Source organism: Acinonyx jubatus, chromosome C1, assembly GCF_027475565.1.
Source record: "Acinonyx jubatus isolate Ajub_Pintada_27869175 chromosome C1, VMU_Ajub_asm_v1.0, whole genome shotgun sequence".
NCBI lineage: Eukaryota > Metazoa > Chordata > Mammalia > Carnivora > Felidae > Acinonyx > Acinonyx jubatus.
In genome coordinates, this window is record NC_069381.1 from 162,653,532 (window position 1) to 162,671,684 (window position 18,153).

Sequence of the window (18,153 nt, forward strand, 5' to 3'; positions counted from 1 at the left end):
GAGGTATGAACAAACTGGTAAAGAAAAGTCCTAGCTAATGGTAATCTTGTGACCCATGGGTGAAGCAAGAGGCTGGCCCTGGAAAAGGGGTAGTACCCACTAGTTTCACTTCTGAGAAATCACAGATAACCCTCTTAAACACACACACACACACACACACACACGAGAAAAAAAACCATGGTTCCACAGAAGGATGGAAGGTACTGAAAGTTTAAGACATGGGGAGATCTTACAATGAAGGAATGGTTATTTTGATCTCTATAACAAAACTAGGCCTAGGTACCACGTCCAGATTTTCCTAACCACAAATACGTCAAAAGCAATTTTTTGACTTATAACTTTAGTTTTTGGAAAAGTCTTCACAGGTAGGAAATTTAAATCACTTTCCATTTAAGAAATCATCTATACTGAAAATAAGAAAATGAGACTGAGACTGGAAAAATCAAGACATGGGGGGAAGGCAGTTGGGGCCTGAAAGCCAGTAGACACTATGCACAAACATCACATGTATTTTGGTTCTGATGATGGCTGGCAGCACAGGGTTGCCCAGTGCATCTAGACTCTACTTTCTGCCTCCAAGGACAAAAATAACATGGCTGTTGCTTCACTGAGCAGTCAGGCTATTTTTACCCAACAAAGGAGGGGGCAGGCCACCCAGCCTAAAGGCAGCACAGCTACATGGACAGCAGAGGCTATGGCATTCGAGCCCTGGTGGTAGAATCTTAAATGCTGTGAAACCCTTCCTGACCATGGGGTTTATCAGTATTCTAGCCTTGAGCAGTGTTAAAGAGTCTACAGCAAACAGAGTAGGTATAATTATAACACCGTCTGTAGCTCTTTAGAACTGGCTAACGTGTATCTTTTTAAGCCAATGTTTATTAAAGGCTTTCTACATGCCAAGCATTGTTCAAAGTACTTTATATATATACAAATTAATCTGCAAACAACCATATGAAGATAACATACATCCTATTTTTTACAGATAAAAATACTGAGGTTTAGAAAGAAGGGATACTTCTAGGAAGTATACAGGGATATGTCCTGGGTAGTCTCAATCCTGGACTCATGCTTTTTTAACCACAAGCTACACTAAAAAAAAATACAATCTGATCACTGGCCAGTGGTTCCCAAACCGGGCAGGATATAAAATCCATTGTCGTATATATACTCTGCTTTAACATCTTGGGGATGTGAAAAAGTGGCCAGGTTACAGAAGGCTGGATTGAGCACATCACCTCATTCGCTTTCCTGGCCACGACACAGAATAGCAACCACAGAGCATTTATTCATACATGGCTATCTCCACAGGGAACTCCCAACTAACACAAAACATGAAAATAATTTCCATTTTAAAAATGATGTGTTTCCATGCTAATGGACATGTTTATCCAAAGGTGTTGAACGAGAAAGATCCAAGGTATTAGAGAAACCTACTTTAAAATTCTAATTAGATTGGGCCATATCTTCTTAGTGAATTTAGAACAGTGGGGTATCCTATCTAGGCTTTCTCCAAGCTGGAGCTAAAGGAGCCAGGTATTAAGGAGGTGTTCGGTATATTCACACCCACTAAATGCTAGCACTAGAATTTAAAGGCATGCATGATCACACAGTCTCAGTTGAACTCCAGTTTCTCTCTATAATTATAAGACAGGCAGTACCTGTTCCTAGCACCCCCCCCCCCACCAAAAAAACAAAAAAACAAAACTGATGTGGACACTGTGCTGAGCTCTTCAGAAGATGAATCAAAGAGAAACCCAAACACTTGCCCCTGCACCTAGGGGCCACTCTGACACATCCCTTCCTGAATTTCCCCAGAATGCCTAGGCGGGGCCTTCTCCTTGTTAAGAGATCTCAGGATAAAAACCAACATCCAGCTTTGACGTTTTCATAAAAGAACTGAAAGAACGCTGAAGCAGTTCATGTTGCCAACACCTGCTCACAAATCAGACTATTCCAGAGGATCCCCAGAACCCAGCCCTATGGGCTGAAAGAAAATGTCTAATGTAATTTACTCTAAAATTAACAGAGGCAAGTACACCAAAAGTTGATACAAGTCTATTCTTTCCTTTCTCCCCCTTCCCTCCCCACCAGATGAAATGCTTGAGTGGGTTCAGATGGTTTAGCTATAAATTTAGTATATAACTGTTCTGTCCCACTCCTGCCATACAGATGTTGGCTGATCAAGTGAGATGTGAAAGAAACCTCTCTATATGTAAAGTATATGCAAATGTTGCTATGCATGTTGACAGTGATGGTTCTAATACCTGCTGTAATATAAGCAAGATCAAACTCAAGGCCAATGGATAATAAAGAAGCTGTGGACCTAACTGTAGTGGGAGCCTGAAAAACATTCAGCAGGGAGGCTACTCGGTTCTTCCTCAGGGAGGGTCTGAAATTGACTCCCTGGCTTGTGCAACATGGGTTGAAAACAAAAACAGTAACCTATACTTTTATGTAAGCATGGATAGCACATATATACCCATTCAACAGCCATTCAATTCCTGATATGACTACCCTTCAATGCACAGCCAAACTAATTCAATTTCTTAAAATTTCCCATAACAGGATCAGAAAAGGGCACCTTAATGGATCCTCATCCACAAACAGGAAAAATAAAACCTGAATCGTTTGGATCAGCTCTTGAGCATCCCATTCTTCTCTGATCTGAAACAATGCTGGACCCTAGGGGGCAGAGCAGCTCCTACCGCTCTAGCTTACTGTCTCCACCAGTAATGCCACCAAAAGATGTTTCATGTGACATCTAATTGTTCTTAGTGCAGGCCGGGCAGCCTTCAGTGAGAGCACAGGTGACAAAGCAGGTTTCAAAGTGTTCTCGGAGGTTTTCCTTTGTATTTTTTTTAAGTTTATTCATTTTGAGAGAGAGCACGCACGTATGCACATAGAGGAGGGGCAGAGAAAGAGGGAGAGAGAGAATCTCAAGCAGGCTCTGAGCTGTCAGCGCATGGGGCTCAATCCCACAAACCATGAGATTGTGACCTGAGCCAAAATCAAGAATTGGATACACTTAACTGACTGAGCCACCCAGGCATCCCTCTGTATTTAAAGTTTATTATTTTTTGAATTTTTAAAATTGTATATATATATTTTTGAGAGAGAGAGCGAGCGCATCAGGTGAGGGGCAGAGGGAGACAGAATCTTAAGCAGGTTCCACACCCAGTGCGGAGCCTGACACTGGGCTCTGTCTCATGATCCTGGGATCATGACCTGAGCTGAAATCAAGAGGACACTCAACCAACTGAGCCACCCAGGCGCCCCTTTTAAAGTTTATTTTTATTATTATTTTTTTAATGTTTATTTTTGAGAAAGAGAGAGACAGAGTGCTAGTGGGAGAGGGACAGAGAGAGACAGACACACAAAATCCAAAGCAGGCTCCAGGCTCTGAGCTGTCAGTACAGAGGCCAACATGGGGCTTGAACTCACAAGCAGTGAGATCATGACCTGAGCCGAAGTTGGACACTTAACCGACTGAGCCACCCAGGCACCCCAAAGTTTATTTTATGTACTATTTACTGTTGCTATGAGAAGTCTCTAAAAGAAAACTTATGCTTGAAAATAAAAGCAATGGTAGTTTTAACTACCCTGAATTCCTTAAAACAAATGTTCTGATCAAATTTTGAATAAAGCAACAATGGGTTTCTTGTCATGGCCTTAACATATTATACTCTGTTACTCAAATTTTCACTTCAACTTCAGAAAAAAAAACCTGCAGAGATTTGATGGTGTATGAAACAAAGCTTTATGCTGAAAATGAGAACAGCAGAAATGTGTCCACCTAAGACTTGCTGTTGGGGAACCCCACGGGCTTGGGACTGTTCTGTGCTACCCTCACAGGCAGTGAGCATTTCCTGCAAGGAACCCTGTGACTAGGCACATGACTTACTCCACAAATGACCCACCTCTGCAAGGCTCGTGAACCATCTAAGAGGAAGTAGTCCGGGTGGAGCCTATAACAAACAAGAACAGGACGCAGGACAGCGGGGAAGGGAAATGCCTAAGGAAAAGCTAAAACTGCTCTTTGGCACATAAACCTGAGGCCCTGAGAAAGAAGAGCTTCTTATCCTCTCCAGGCCCCCAAAAAGGCAGGCCACCAGGTAAAATGGCAGATCGGTAGAGTCTGGGGATGGAGAGGAAAGCAGGGGGATGGTTTTCCACAGCATTCCAACAGGTATTTTTCCTGAAGACCTGGGAAAAACTTCCCAGAGCAACTGAGGCGCTGGATGGGAGCCTTCACAGGCCATATGGAGCCACTTAGCATCTGACTTTTTTGTTGTTGTCCTTTAGTGATTCCTGAGTGTGTTGCAAATTATGCTGCTAGCTTGGCTTACACAAAAGATGACAATTTAATAAGAAACATCAATGTTTGACAATTCGCATTAAATCACCATCTGGTCCAACGGAAATATTCATATTTAAAATGTATATATCATCATTTGCCATCTGTGTAATCTATTACATGTTTTATGGGGAATCTGAAGTTGGTTTATTAACTCATACCACTTCGAAACAAGTATCTTTGTTCTAGGATAAAGAAAGAAGAGAGGCCTTGAACACTGAATCCCATATTAAATATGTCTTCAGGGGTGCCTGGGTGGCTCAGTCGGTTAAGCATCCGACTTTTGATTTTGGCTCAGGTCATGATCTCATGGTTCATGAGCTCGAGCTCTGTATCAGGCTTTGTACTGACAACTTGGAGCCTGCTTACAATTCTCTTTCTCCCTCTCTCTGCCCCTACCCTGCTCTTGCTCTCAAAATAAGGTTTTGTACCTTGAACAAACCAGCATTTTTCATGCTCAGATGATCCAAAAAATCAGAAAAGATAAGGCAAGATAGCATAATCTTCTCTTAAGGTAATTCTGTAAACTGAGGCTTTGGGGAAGTATTTGAAATGAAAAATAAGATGGTTTCTATAATATATTCACACGTGTCAATGAGGCTTGCACCTCCCAACCCAGTGTCCTCCCCTCCCTCTCCCATCCTTTATTTTGTCTTTAGGATGGGAAGGTGGTAGGAGGTTGGTTTATAAAAATAAATTTCACCAATAAACTTAAAAAAAACTGCACAGACTACTAAAAATGTAAGTACAAAATAAAAGCTGCTCATTTCCAAATTAAAAAAAATTTTTTTTTAAGTTTTTTTTGAGAGAGAAAGCCCGTGCCTATGCAAGGGGGGAGGGGCAGAGAGAGAATCCCAAGCAGGCCTCCCACTGTCAGCACAGAGCCCAACTCGGGGCTTGAACTCTGAACGGTGAGATCAAGACCTGAGCCTAAATCAAGTGTCGGATGCTCAACCACCTGAGCCACCTCCGTGCCCCTCCTCATTTCCAACTTCACTGTGTAAGAGCAAATTGATGTCAAGCTACCCCTTAAAATCATGTACTTCCAGCATGAAAATAATGTCTTTTAAATTTTATTCCCCTGAGATCTCTTTCAAATATCAATTACTTTGTTCAAATATTAATTACTGACATTCAGAGTCTATGGGGGGTTTTTTTGGTAATTTTTTCCCCATACACTTCAGTCTTTAGATTGATTATGCCCCGGTGGTTATATTATTCACGTAAAAAGTAAATCTGGTTTAATATTTTCTCCATTGAAGCTGCTCAAATAGTTTTGAGCAAAACCAGATGGAACATGAATCACATCAAATGAAAGCTACCGGTGGTTACAAAAACAACCAAGTGCATGTGAATTTTGAAGAATTGATCAAATAACAAGTTACTCCTTAGTTCACAAGTCACAATCCTTGCTAAACAAAGTAAAATGACACCGAGCAGGTGTATTTTTAAAATACATCTCACTGATGACGATTAGATTTCATGAATAGTTATCTGCCTATTTACTTCTCTTTGCATCTCTCCCACTGCTTCATTACAGGAAGATACACAAACAATGCCCATTGTTTTTACAGTGAGCATTCTAGAGAAGACAGAGGACAGGTTATTCTTTTTAGTTTGCCCACAGTCAAGTATTTTTAGTTCTACTGGACTGATGTGCTAACTTTTAAATATATTGCTATAATAATTACAAAGTAGGTAATTAAAATGAATCACAAGGCGTGCGTCTGTGTGTGTGTGTGTGTGTGTAAATATATAAAATCACAGAATGTTAGAGATGGAAGGGGTCATAAAGCCATCTAGGCCAAGTGTAAATGTCACTGAGTTAATTTCTGTGTAACTACAACTCCATTTTTAAAAATAACTGGCCTAGTAAGCAGTTATGTGTCAGCAGAGATCCTAGTAGGTAGTAATAGTTACCAATAGTCCAAGTTTTCCTTCTAGAGAAATCTTACTAAGGATTATTTCCTCAATCTCTAACAACCAGCCATTTCTGACAGAATAAACATTTTCAAACATACACCAAGAGATGAATTATTCAACAAGTTAAAACCTGAGATCACAAGTTTGCTATTCCCCGAGTAGTGGACCCATCCTTCCACCCTTTTGTCTTTCAACTAGAGAACAGTCCAGTTTCCTCAGTCTGGCATGTTACTATGTACAGACATTTTCATGGGCTGCTTCCTGTTCACAAGCAAGTTTCTCAGCAATGACTCAATCTAAGAAATACAATCCAGCCAATTTACTGGAACTCTCACCCATTATGCTTGTCTGCAAGCTGCAAAAATTGTGCAAAGATAAAGCAAAACTGGTAAGTGAACTGAATAGGAACTTGGGACTGCTGATTTTCTCAAGAGATATATAGCTGTTTAGCCAAAAAGAAATCAGAAAGGGCAGTTAATTTCCAATAAGGGTAGGTGATCCCACCTGCTATAAAAAGTGCACTGGCTCCAGCTTTTCCATGAGAACTTTCACACCTGGACCCCAAAAGACTTCTTTTTTTGGCGGTCTGTATTTGAGCAGATGATGCTGCCATGCCTGGAAGGGCTTCTATAAGGGTTATTAGGAGTTTGCCAAGAGAATGGCTTGGTTTGGTAAGCAAACTTCAGAATACATTTTTCTAATCCCTTCCCCATTTTTTAACAAGCATGTATATATTCAGTTCTGGATGCTGTCCTCCACACATGAAAGGAACTGTGTGAGTACGTCTTCCATCACTATTAGAATGATTCTACTGGAAAACACACACACACGCACACACACACACACACACACACACACACAGGCGCGGCACAAGAGAACCTTCTGGAGCACTGGGTCTAACTCCTCAACCGACTTTACCTAATGTACCCTGAAATTCACTGGGTGTGGTCTCCCTACACGGCTCAGCTATCCCCCTGGAGGTCGAACAGCCCGGCCTGCTCATCCTGGTGGCCCTCCCTCCTACGGGGAGGCCACGGTGAGGGAGAACAGTGCTCCATCCGGCACGACCCAACTGCCATGACCCAACTGGTGGGGCTCTTTACAGCCACTTCCGCTACTTCTAAATGCCCTGTGTGATACTTTTCCCTCCTTGGGTCCTGCGTTTGTAGAAAGAAATTATTTCAATCTTAAAGTTTCTTTTCAGATTTCACTGTGTACCGTTAGCTTTAGAAAGTAAGAATCAGGGTAGTCACCCAGGCTTTCAGGCTGAGTAAGTACTTTATACTGTTTATTGCTACAAGCCAAAGACCTTGTATGCTGTGGTGGGGGTGGTGTTGAATATTAGATACACATGTATTATATACTATAATCTATATAAACTGCCTAAAACCCTTAGCCTTTTTTTAAACTGTAGATTCTGTTAAAATACATTCTTACGGGGTCTGTTTAAGTTTTTTTAGCATGCACTCTTTTGCGAGTATGAAATATTTCTAGAAATAATAAGCCACTAAAGGCTAAAACCTCATTTTACTCGAAGGGTGGTGGTAGCTATAATAATGGTAGTGGTAGTCAAGATCAACAAGATTCGTGTACATACTGCCCTCCAATAGATCATCAGTCCATCTACCCATCTAATAATACACGTGTACAGATCACCTCTCAGGTGCCAGGAACCATGCTAGTTGCTGGGGACACAAAGATAAATAAGATAGTCTCTGATCTAATTTCCGACATGATGAGAAGTGTATAGGAGCAAGGCAGCACGAAGGCAAGTGTCACTAAATGCACAGAAAGACCACACTGCGGTCACAACTGTATGAATGTCCTACTCAATAAACAAGGGTTAAGCCTGGTTTCCAAAGGTCTAATCCAAGGAAACATTTGAAAGCAAAGGAGGTTATGGAGATGGAGAGAACAGAGAACAATGAATACATTGCCACTCGCTTTATGCATTCTTGGTCTCCCCTCCTTTTTATTTTTACATTTTTTTTAAACGTTTATTCATTAAGAGACAGAGCACAAAAGGGGGAGGGGCAGAGAGGGAGACATAGAATCTGAAGCAGGCTCCAGGCTCCGAGCTGTCAGCACAGAGCCCGACGCGGGGCTAACTCCCAAACAGTGAGATCATGACTTGAGCCAAAAGTCAGATGCTTAACCGACGGAGCCACCCAGGCACCCCTCTCAGTCTCCCCTCTTGATGGCGGCAGTGTCTCACCCCCTCTCTCCAGAGACTCAGATCCTCCAGCATGAGAAAAATTCTCACCACCCAGAGACTTCCTCCTCCCATTTGGACTTTTCGGTCAGTGTGACTCATCTCAGCTGAGCTGCGTATCACTGCTAATGCCACAATGTCTGTCACGGAATGTTACAACTGGAAGGGACCACAGGACTCACACAGACAGCCCCTTTCATTTTTCCAACAGGGAAACGGGCCAGAGGATGAAATGACTTGGCCCAAGGTGACAGGTCAAGGATGCCAAAACCACCTAACCTCTACTTTACAGCTCATGTCAAGTTATTTGACAGAGGGAAAAAGATACATTTTTGCTTCAATTTCATTTTTAAATTAGCATCTCTTGCTGTACGTTGCCAGCCTGCAGATACCCAACAGCTTCTATTACAGCTGGCGTTTGCCAGGCACTTCATGGTTTACAGGGTGTTCGCAGGTGGCATCTCATTCCAGCCTCACTGCGGTGGCCTGAGGGAGGTGGTTCGTCTTCGTTTAGGGATGAGCACATTTAGGCTTTGGGCACCGACCAGCACTGCCCCAAATCACATGTTTGGCAGGTGGCAGAGCCAGGACTCCAACCCAGAAATGATTCCGGGCCTGCCAGGCTCTTCCCAAGCCGTGGTGCCGCTCCTTGGCGCTCATGCCGCACCAGGACAAGGTCTGGAAACTGCTTTAGCCCCAGTACCCTTCCCTCAGGCAGGCCATGAAGACCTGGAAGCTGTCCCTCCTGACACTCGGACCTGCCTATCCTGATGACTCATGGGTAAATCAGGTCAACTTAGCTGCACCAGGAGAGGTCAGCATTTAAATCTATCTTCCCATAAAGACAATATTGACCCTGTACTCGATATGTCTTATCTGGGCTTTCTTATAATGGTCTGGCTAAACTCTAAACTCCTGCAGGGCATGACAATGTCTTTTTTTTTTTTTTAAATGTTTATTTATTTTTCAGACAGAGAGAGACAGAGCATGAACAGGGGAGGGGCAGAGAGAGAGGGAGACACAGAATCTGAAACAGGCTCCAGGCTCTGAGCTGTCAGCACAGAGCCCGATGCGGGGCTCGAACTCACGGACTGTGAGATCATGACCTGAGCCGAAGTCGGACGCTTAACCGACCAAGCCACCCAGGCTCCCCGACAATGTCTTTTTTAACACAGATAACATATGTGGAAAAAATTTTAAAAGTTGCGAAAGTAATATCCCAGTTACCTTTCCCCAAGGCAACTGCTGGCATCAATTTTTTGTGTTTTCTTAGGAAGATATTCTATTAAACACACACATACAAACAGCATATAATCATAGTGTTTCACACTTACTAATGTATTTTAGAGACTGTTCTAAATCAGGGCATAGAGTTGTTCCATTATTTTTTTTAAAAAGATTTTATTTTTAAGTCATCTCTACACCCAGCGAGGCACTTGAACTTACAATCCTGAGATCAACAGTCACATACTCCACCAACTGAGCTGGCCAGGTGCCCTTGTTCCACTTTTTTTTTTTTTTTTTAATGTTTGTTTTACTTTTGAAGGAGACAGAGAGAGCATTGAGCGGGGGAGGGTCAGAGAGAGGGAGACACAGAATCCGAAACAGGCTCCAGGCTCTGAGCTGTCAGCACAGAGCCCAACACAAAGGCTTGAACTCACGAATCGCGAGATCATAACCTGAGCCAAAGTTGGAGGCTTAACTGACTGAGCCACCCAGGCCTCCCCCAACCCTGCTTCCATTATTTTTAATGGCTGAGCAGTGCTTCATCATAAAGGTGCACTAGAATAATGTATTATTTAATAATATAATTATTTAATCAGTCCCTCATTGGGCTTTTAAGATATTTTGAATCTTTTGCTATTACAAATTAATGCTACAATGAATATCCTTGTGCACAAATCATTTCATAAAAATGTGTGGAGACATCTACGGAATAAATAATCATAAGTGGAACTGCCGGGTCAAACAGTACAGTTGAGCCTTGAACAATGTGGGAATTAGTGGCACTGACCTCCCCTCCCCCAGTCAAAAATCCATGTTCAAAAACCAGAAGCCTTACTGGTAACAAATGGTAGGTTAACACCTACTTTGTATGTTATATGCATTATATACTGTATTCTTACAATATAGTAAGCTAGAGAAAAGAAAATGTTATTATGAAAATCAGAAGAAAGAGAAAATACACTTACTTATCCAAAAAACGTGTGTATAAGTGGACCTGCACAGTTCAAAGCTGTGTTGTTCAAGGGTCAACTGCATCTGTATTTATAATCATGACAGATACTGCTCAACAGTTCTACACGGAGGTTGTAGCCACATGTGGGACTGCCCATTTCCCCACTCCTGTGTCCTTCATAGCTTGCATCACGGGCACATAGTACCCACACAACAAATACATACTAACTGTACAAGGTCCCCTATGTTAATTTTGGAATCACTTCAAACCAGCCCCTCCCTCTATCTTCACTGTGAAACTAAGGCTACAGAGGAGAATGAATATTACACAGTTGGTTGGCTAGCAAGCATCATTTCTTTAAACACCAGTCTACGTCTGGCCTTGCTCTAGCCAACTTAACCTTGGATGGTACCTTAGGAGCCAGCAGAACATCTGCAGTAGCAAAAAAAAGGAAAGGGTATGGCACAGACAGGTAAGACAGAGGCTGGGCAAGGTCTCAATAGCTGAAATACCAAAGCATGTCGGGCAAAGTCAGTGACTCCGCCTTTCTCAGACAAGGTAAACTACAAAGGGAAAAAGGAAAGCTGACAGTGATCTTGGAGACCATAGTCTAAACCCCAGGTTTATAAATGAGGTTCCTGAGGCCAAGAGATGCTAAATGAGTATCCGACCTGTCTCTCGTTTGATGAAGCAGCCCCGAAGAGGTCATATGGTCAAACCTAACACAAATTAGATTTTAAAGTAGATTTTCTATTGCAATTTCTCTTAAGACTCAAAAAGTATTAGGACTTAGTTTGAAAACAGACCTTTACAAACTGTTGTACGGCATTGAACCCTGTGGCCAAACTAATGGCCTATAAAACCCTGCTACGTGACGAATGTCTAATGTGCATTTTTCTGTACAAAACTTTCCTTCCCTCACAGCCGAGCTCTAAATACCATGTAGTTTCCTAAAGACTGTGTCCCTGATCAATATAACAGAACTAAGCCCCCTTCAGGCAGATCATCTCTGCTACAACAAAAGCAACTCCGAACCAGTGTGAACCCCCAAGAATCCCCAAATCACGGAGTCAAGGTCATGTACCCACCAAATGCACATTCCAAATTTGAAAGAATCATCCAAGTGTTCACCGAGAGCAAGCGTGACCCAAGAAATAGTCCTGCACTGCTGCGGCGAAGGCCCTGCAGACACCCGCCCACACATCTGTAGTGCTTTAAGATCACAAAACACTTTCACTTGCATTCTTATGTCATGTAATCCTCACACTAAGTGTGAAGATCAGTGAGATGAAGAAATGGAGGTTGAGAAAGGCTAAATGTTAAATCAAAGGTCGCCCACTTGTCACCTGCACTTTAGGCACAAGCAGCCTCCTCTAATCTGACGGACATACTCATAAATCAAATCGCCATTTAGTAAATCGTAATGCCTTCCCTTCTTCTTCCACTCCTCAAAACAAATACAATTCGGGTTTGCTCAAAGGGTATTCCTTTTAGTTTGTTGGTGGCTTCTTCCTTTAAATCTGTTTTGCTACACTTGTAAAGAAACAATACCATAAAGCAGGCCTAGACTTTCACCAAGTGACCGCAGACGACCTGCCTAAATGATAAACACGTAAAGTCAAGAGCTCTTCGTCTGTTTTTCCAGGACAAAAGCTGTGGGTCTGGTTTAAAATCTCTGGCTTTGGGAAAAGGATTTCTTTCTTTCTTTTTTTTTTAATTAAAAAAATTTTTTTTAATGTTTATTTTTGACAGAGAGAGAAAGAGAGAGAGAGAGCGAGCATGAGCAGGGGAGGAGCAGAGAGAGAAGGAGACACAGAATTCCAAGCAGGCTCCAGGCTCTGAGCTGCCAGCATAGAGCCCCGACATGGGGCTTGAGCTCACGTTCGCGAGATCATGACCTGAGCCAAAGTCGGACGCTCAACCGACTGAGCCACACAGGTGTCCCAAGAATTTCTTAAATTAAAACATGAAAGCCAGATGTATGGAGGCTCCCAAAGTAAATGTTCACACAAAGCGTGGGAATTATTTTTACCTTATTACTATTCCCCATGACTGTATCATTCATTATTCTGCCCAACAAAAATACATGTCAAACACGGAATTGACTCTCTTGTCCATCCACTGGTAGGCAAAGCAAAAAAATTATTTTTCCTTACCACTCAAAATAATTTTTTCTTAAAGGCCTTTTCTTCAGTCTGGCTCTGGGAGGAGTTTTCAGATTTTTGCAGCCCTGATGCCCACCAGGTTCCAAGGCCAAGCAAACCGTGGACCCAAAGCAGGAGGCCATCAAGAACATCAGGTTCCAGTCCCCACCTAATCATACCATTTTACCTTATCTTTTAGCCTCGGTTTCTTTCTCTGCCAAAGGACAGGGCTGGGTTAGGGAACTCCTGAGATCCCTTCCTCTAAATACCTCTGGTTCTATGATATCCAAAATGCAAGTCTCAAATCTAATTTTGAATTTTACTTATTTCTTTTTTTAAGCTTTTATTTTTTTTAAGTAATCTCTACACCCAATGTGGGGCTCGAACTCACACCCCCAAGATCAAGAGTCATATGCTCTACTGACTGAGCCAGCCAGGCGCCCCTAATTTTGAATTTTAAAACAAGCTAATTTTAGCTACCTGTAATAGATGCTCTAAAGTAGTACTGTCCAATAGAAATATAACTCAAGCCACATGTGTCATTTAAAAAATTTTAGTAGCCTTACTAAAAAGACAAAAAAGAAACAAGTGAATTTAATTTTAGCAATATGTGTAATACAATATATCAAAAAATATTTTAACATTTAACCAAAAACTTAAAATTATTAATGAGATATCAGAAGTGATGAACACAATATACATTACAACACATCTCACGGATATGATCACATGAAATGTAGCTGCCTTCCAGAATAAAGAATTAACAAAAGATCTTAACAATGTTTCTGGTTTTACATTTACTTATTTTTCCTGTTTTAAAATGTAAGTCAAAATTAATTAAAATTAAAAATTCAGTTCCTCAGCTGCACTAGCTCCGTTGGTTAGTGACAGTGCAGTTGCAAGGGGGGCGGGGGGGGGGGGACTGGGGGGGGGGGCTCAGATTCTATTGAACCAAACTCTTCTGTTTTGCAAATTAGTTCTTCAGGATACAGTGAGAACATGAACCCTCCCAAACTTCACCAGGTAGTACTTACACTGTTAGCAATTATTTGTAAAAAGCTCCTACAGTGACCTGCAAGTGCCAGTGTGAGTCTGAATGACTAAAGGGGCTCGTAATGACAGAACGGACCATTTGGATGTTACTCAGGGTGGTGTGGTCCAGACGCCACACAATTACAAATTATTGCAAAGGTCATCTGAAGAATGGGGAGAAATAAGGGGCTTAGGTGACAGGAAAGCACTGTCTATTCCAACTAAGGATATGAATGAAGCTGAGTTTGGAAATTCTGTTTCAGCTGCTTTCAGATGCGTATGTTTGAAAACACACAGTACCCACTGTTGTTGCCAACCTCCAGGTGGCAACTTGGACCTCTTATAGAAAATTATAATTAGTGTCTATATTGTATCTCATGCTCTTAAGATCAGTACAGAAATCTTTTCTTTTCCTTAATGTCAATCTTTTCAATTAACTTGCTAAATAAATATGTAAGGACACTGGTTAGCGGGTGAGCCTTCACATGAAGACTTGAGAATGAAAGATCATAGTACGGCACTCTAAATCCAGATTAAGAGTGGTATGACATAATGTAAGTAATAATGTTAATAATAACGGCTACCATTTGTAGTTCACTTTCTCTGACTCAACATGACAGCAAGCACTTGTATCTAGCATCTCCTTTACTCACACCAATCTGCAAGGCAGGGAGTGTTATCACCATCGCCCTTTTGGAGCAAAGAAACTGAACCACAAAGAGGTTCAGTAATTTTGCCTGAAGACCCACATCTACTAACTGGGAACAGTGAGCTCCAACCCAGGTGTAGGTCACAGAGTCACTCGAATAACCTAGGCCTCTTCAGAGAGAGACCGCCCAATGTGGCACCAGTTAGAGCTCTGCTGCTAACCAGCTGCACAGGGGAGCGTGGACCTCGCCACCCAACCTCACTGTGCCATTCCTACCAGGACTAACCAAGACACTAAGCCTAGCCTCACAGAGCTTTTTTTTCATATGAAAAAAAAAGTACACAATGCCCCTTAAAAATATAAAGGACAACCAGGGGTGAAGTATTAAAACCATTAATAAATTCAACTGCCATTGCCAATGTCAAGTGAACACGAGAAGAATCTAAATTTTAAGCTTCTGGGTCTAACCACTATATAAGAAATGGAAGGTGAGGTCATAATTTATGCACACATCAGACATCATGGCAATACCAAAGGGTAGTGAATGGAAGAAGTTTTCAGCTAGGTTACCTCCCCTCAAGGGTTTTATAGAAGGTCTTCTTTCCCTTCACCACTCTACCCTTTACTTTTTATCCTTTTTAAAGTTCATTTATTTATTTTTGAGAGAAAAAGACAGCGTGAGCCAGGGAGGGCAGGGAGACGGAGAGGGAGAGGGGGAGGGGGAGGGGGAGGGAGAGGGAGAGGGAGAGGGAGAGGGAGAGATTGAGGGAGAGAGAATCCCAAGCAGGCTCCATACCCAGCAGCACAGAGCTGTGCTCGAACTCACGAAACCATGAGATTATGACCTGAGCCAAAACCACGAGTCAGACGCTTGGTCCACTGAGCCACCCAGGCTTCCCAACCACCCCCCTCCTTTTTTTAAGGTGTGATTTACTCGGGGGCAGCATTACAAAAGGACCATTTCAGACTTTGAAGACTAAATGATGTAGGGCAGGGCTGGGAAGAGGACAAGGCTGCAGGGGTCAGCTCAGCTCATGTTTGGATTTATACTTCCACTGATGTGCTTCCATTCCCCAAACTCTGCTGCTTTCCTAGGCCCGGAACCCCAGAGTAAGAAATTCTGCCCCAAGTGAAGGAGTGTGTCTGGGAAGAAGCTCAAAGAGATGGCAGCTTATCAATCCACACTAGTACAGGGAATCCAGCGGACAGGCTGGAGGGTCCCACAGGGGAGACTGGGCCAGCAGGTAGCCCTCTGCTGCCACAGGGCACATGTAAGGTCTTGCCACGGGTTGGTTTTCTGTCCCTAGAGACTTCAGTCCCCCACATGAAAGACACGCATAGGGAAGACCACAGGAGAATAAGTTTATGGCAAAGAGCAAAAAGAGTATGAGTGTTTATGCCACTACACAGAATTCAAGAAAGGACTTTTTCAAGTGTGCCTAAGAAATCTCAGCTCCCCACACATCAAACATCCCCGACAGAGAAGAAATACAGTTATTAAGAAAAAATTTTTTTACATTTATTTGTTTTTGAGAGACAGAGAGAGACAGAGCATGAGGGGGGGGGGGGGCGGGCAGAGAGAGAGAGACACAGAATCGCAAGCAGGCTCCAGGCTCTGTCAGCACAGAGCCCGATGCGAGGCTCGAACCTACGAACCGTGAGATCACGACCTGAGCTGAAGTCGGACGCTTAACCAACCGAGCCACCCGTGCCAAAGAAATACAGTCATGGTAACAACACCACAGCCACCATTTGCTGAATGTGTGCTGTGCGCTAGACCTTATGCCCAGCTCTTTTGTTACTCGGTTCTAAGAGCACCGTGGCAGGTGTCATACACATTCCAATGTTGAGCGAACTGAAGCACATGCCACTGTAACGTCCATCGACTCAACCTCTCTGGGCCTCAGCCCTTGGCCTGCAACACTGGGATAATGCCTGCCTCACAGGGTGAATAAGGAGCGCAAACAACAAATTCAGTGTGTTGAAGCATTAGCACCCTGGCCAGCACTGAGAAGAGCCCGAGAGACTGTGGCTGCTATCACCAATATGGTTAGATGCCTACCTCTGTTAGCTTGGGGCTTATGAAAAAGAGAGGATACTGTCTGTTCTTTCTTTTCTTCGGTGAATACTGCTAATCACTGGGCTTGGAAGCCAAGGATAAGACTGTTACAGTTGAAAATGGGCAGTAAGAGTAAATCGATCTTAGAGAAGGGCACAAAGAGACAAACTCCCTGTATGCCACCTTGGGGAAAAAACAATCCATCCCTCAAGCAAAGCAGCAATTTCTGGGTTGTTTCCCTCCCCTTTCATCAGGGGAATGAACACACCGGTGGATGAGTTTCTGTTAAAACGTAGAAACAGCTTGAGCACAAATGGTATCATGATGGGGCCAACAGAAAGAGGAAATCTACTCCTCTCCTATGAAAAGGGGGCTTAAAAAATTCTTCTTAAATGGCTAACAAAGGTAGTTACAGATTAGAGTTACAAGACAGATCCTCAGTACATGTGCTGATGCCAAACCACACCCACACCTCTCCACTCCCCGCCCCCCCATCCCTCTGTCTCCAACCTCTCCATTTTCTGATGCATGGGCCATAACTTCCTGTCCACATTCAGCTCATGTGTCTTGCCCTTTCCAAAGCCTTCTGTGTTTCGAGATACTTACAGAAAACTTGAAATGACACACATGGGCAGTGAAGGGCTCTCTACAACCAGCCCCAAATTAACCTTCTCATCCCTAGTGACCCAATTGGTTGCCAGAAGTCCGGCTTGTGCCTGCACCCTTCCTCAGGGTTCCAAATGAAGTCTGAGCCAAAGAAATCCTTTGGACTTAAAAAACAAAAACAAAAACAAAAACCTGTAGTTAAAATACTACCTCCTCCAGGATGTCCTCCGAGCACCCCAGTTGGAAGTGACACTTTCTCTTCTGCACTGTCATGGAGCTGTCACGTGTCACAGATGAGCCTGTGTAAATACCGAGCACCTGGAGGGCAGTAAGACTCACCCTCAGTTTAGGGAGCAACTACTATTATGTAAAGTCTAGGCATGATGCCAGACACCAGAGTTATAAAAAAGAAATAAAATACAGTCTCTGCCCTAGAGGGAGACCTTAAGCAGAGAAAACAGAGATATAAAGTAAATTATGCTCAATGATATGAAACATGCCCTATAATCCAGGTGTACAAAGAGCAAAGCGTTTGATTAGGAAGAGGGAAAACTTGAAAAGCAAATGTCTTTCAAGGAAGACAACACATTTGCCGCATTATCTTGGAAGATTAAAACAACTTCATGCCCTGAAAGTTCCTAGGGTGTGTAAATTCCTAATAAATTTTTGTGGAATGAGTAGGTGCACATTTAGGCTCAGAATTCAGTATTTTCACTGTGTACATAAGGTGTCCGGGTTCAAAGAATTCTAATTACTTACATAACAAAGGTACCGTGTTTCCTATCACTTATGACCCAACTACCAATCATAGAAAAATTATTTAAAATTATCGAAGTTATTTCATAGTAATAATACTTCAAATTATTCTTTGGGTGCTCTACTACAAATAAAGTATTATACCTTAAATCTATAAACACATATTCCTTCAAGTCAACAATAAAATTGATTTTTTGAGAGAATCAAATATCCTGGGGGCACCTGGGTGACACAGGTGG

General features: G+C 42.6%; 1 protein-coding gene across 2 annotated transcripts in view; it reads right to left on the minus strand.

Moving 5' to 3' along the window:
- Positions 1 to 18,153, minus strand: part of NFE2L2 (NFE2 like bZIP transcription factor 2) — a 34,938-nt gene that overhangs the window by 5,009 nt on the left and 11,776 nt on the right. The gene's annotated exons all lie outside the window — the stretch shown is intronic.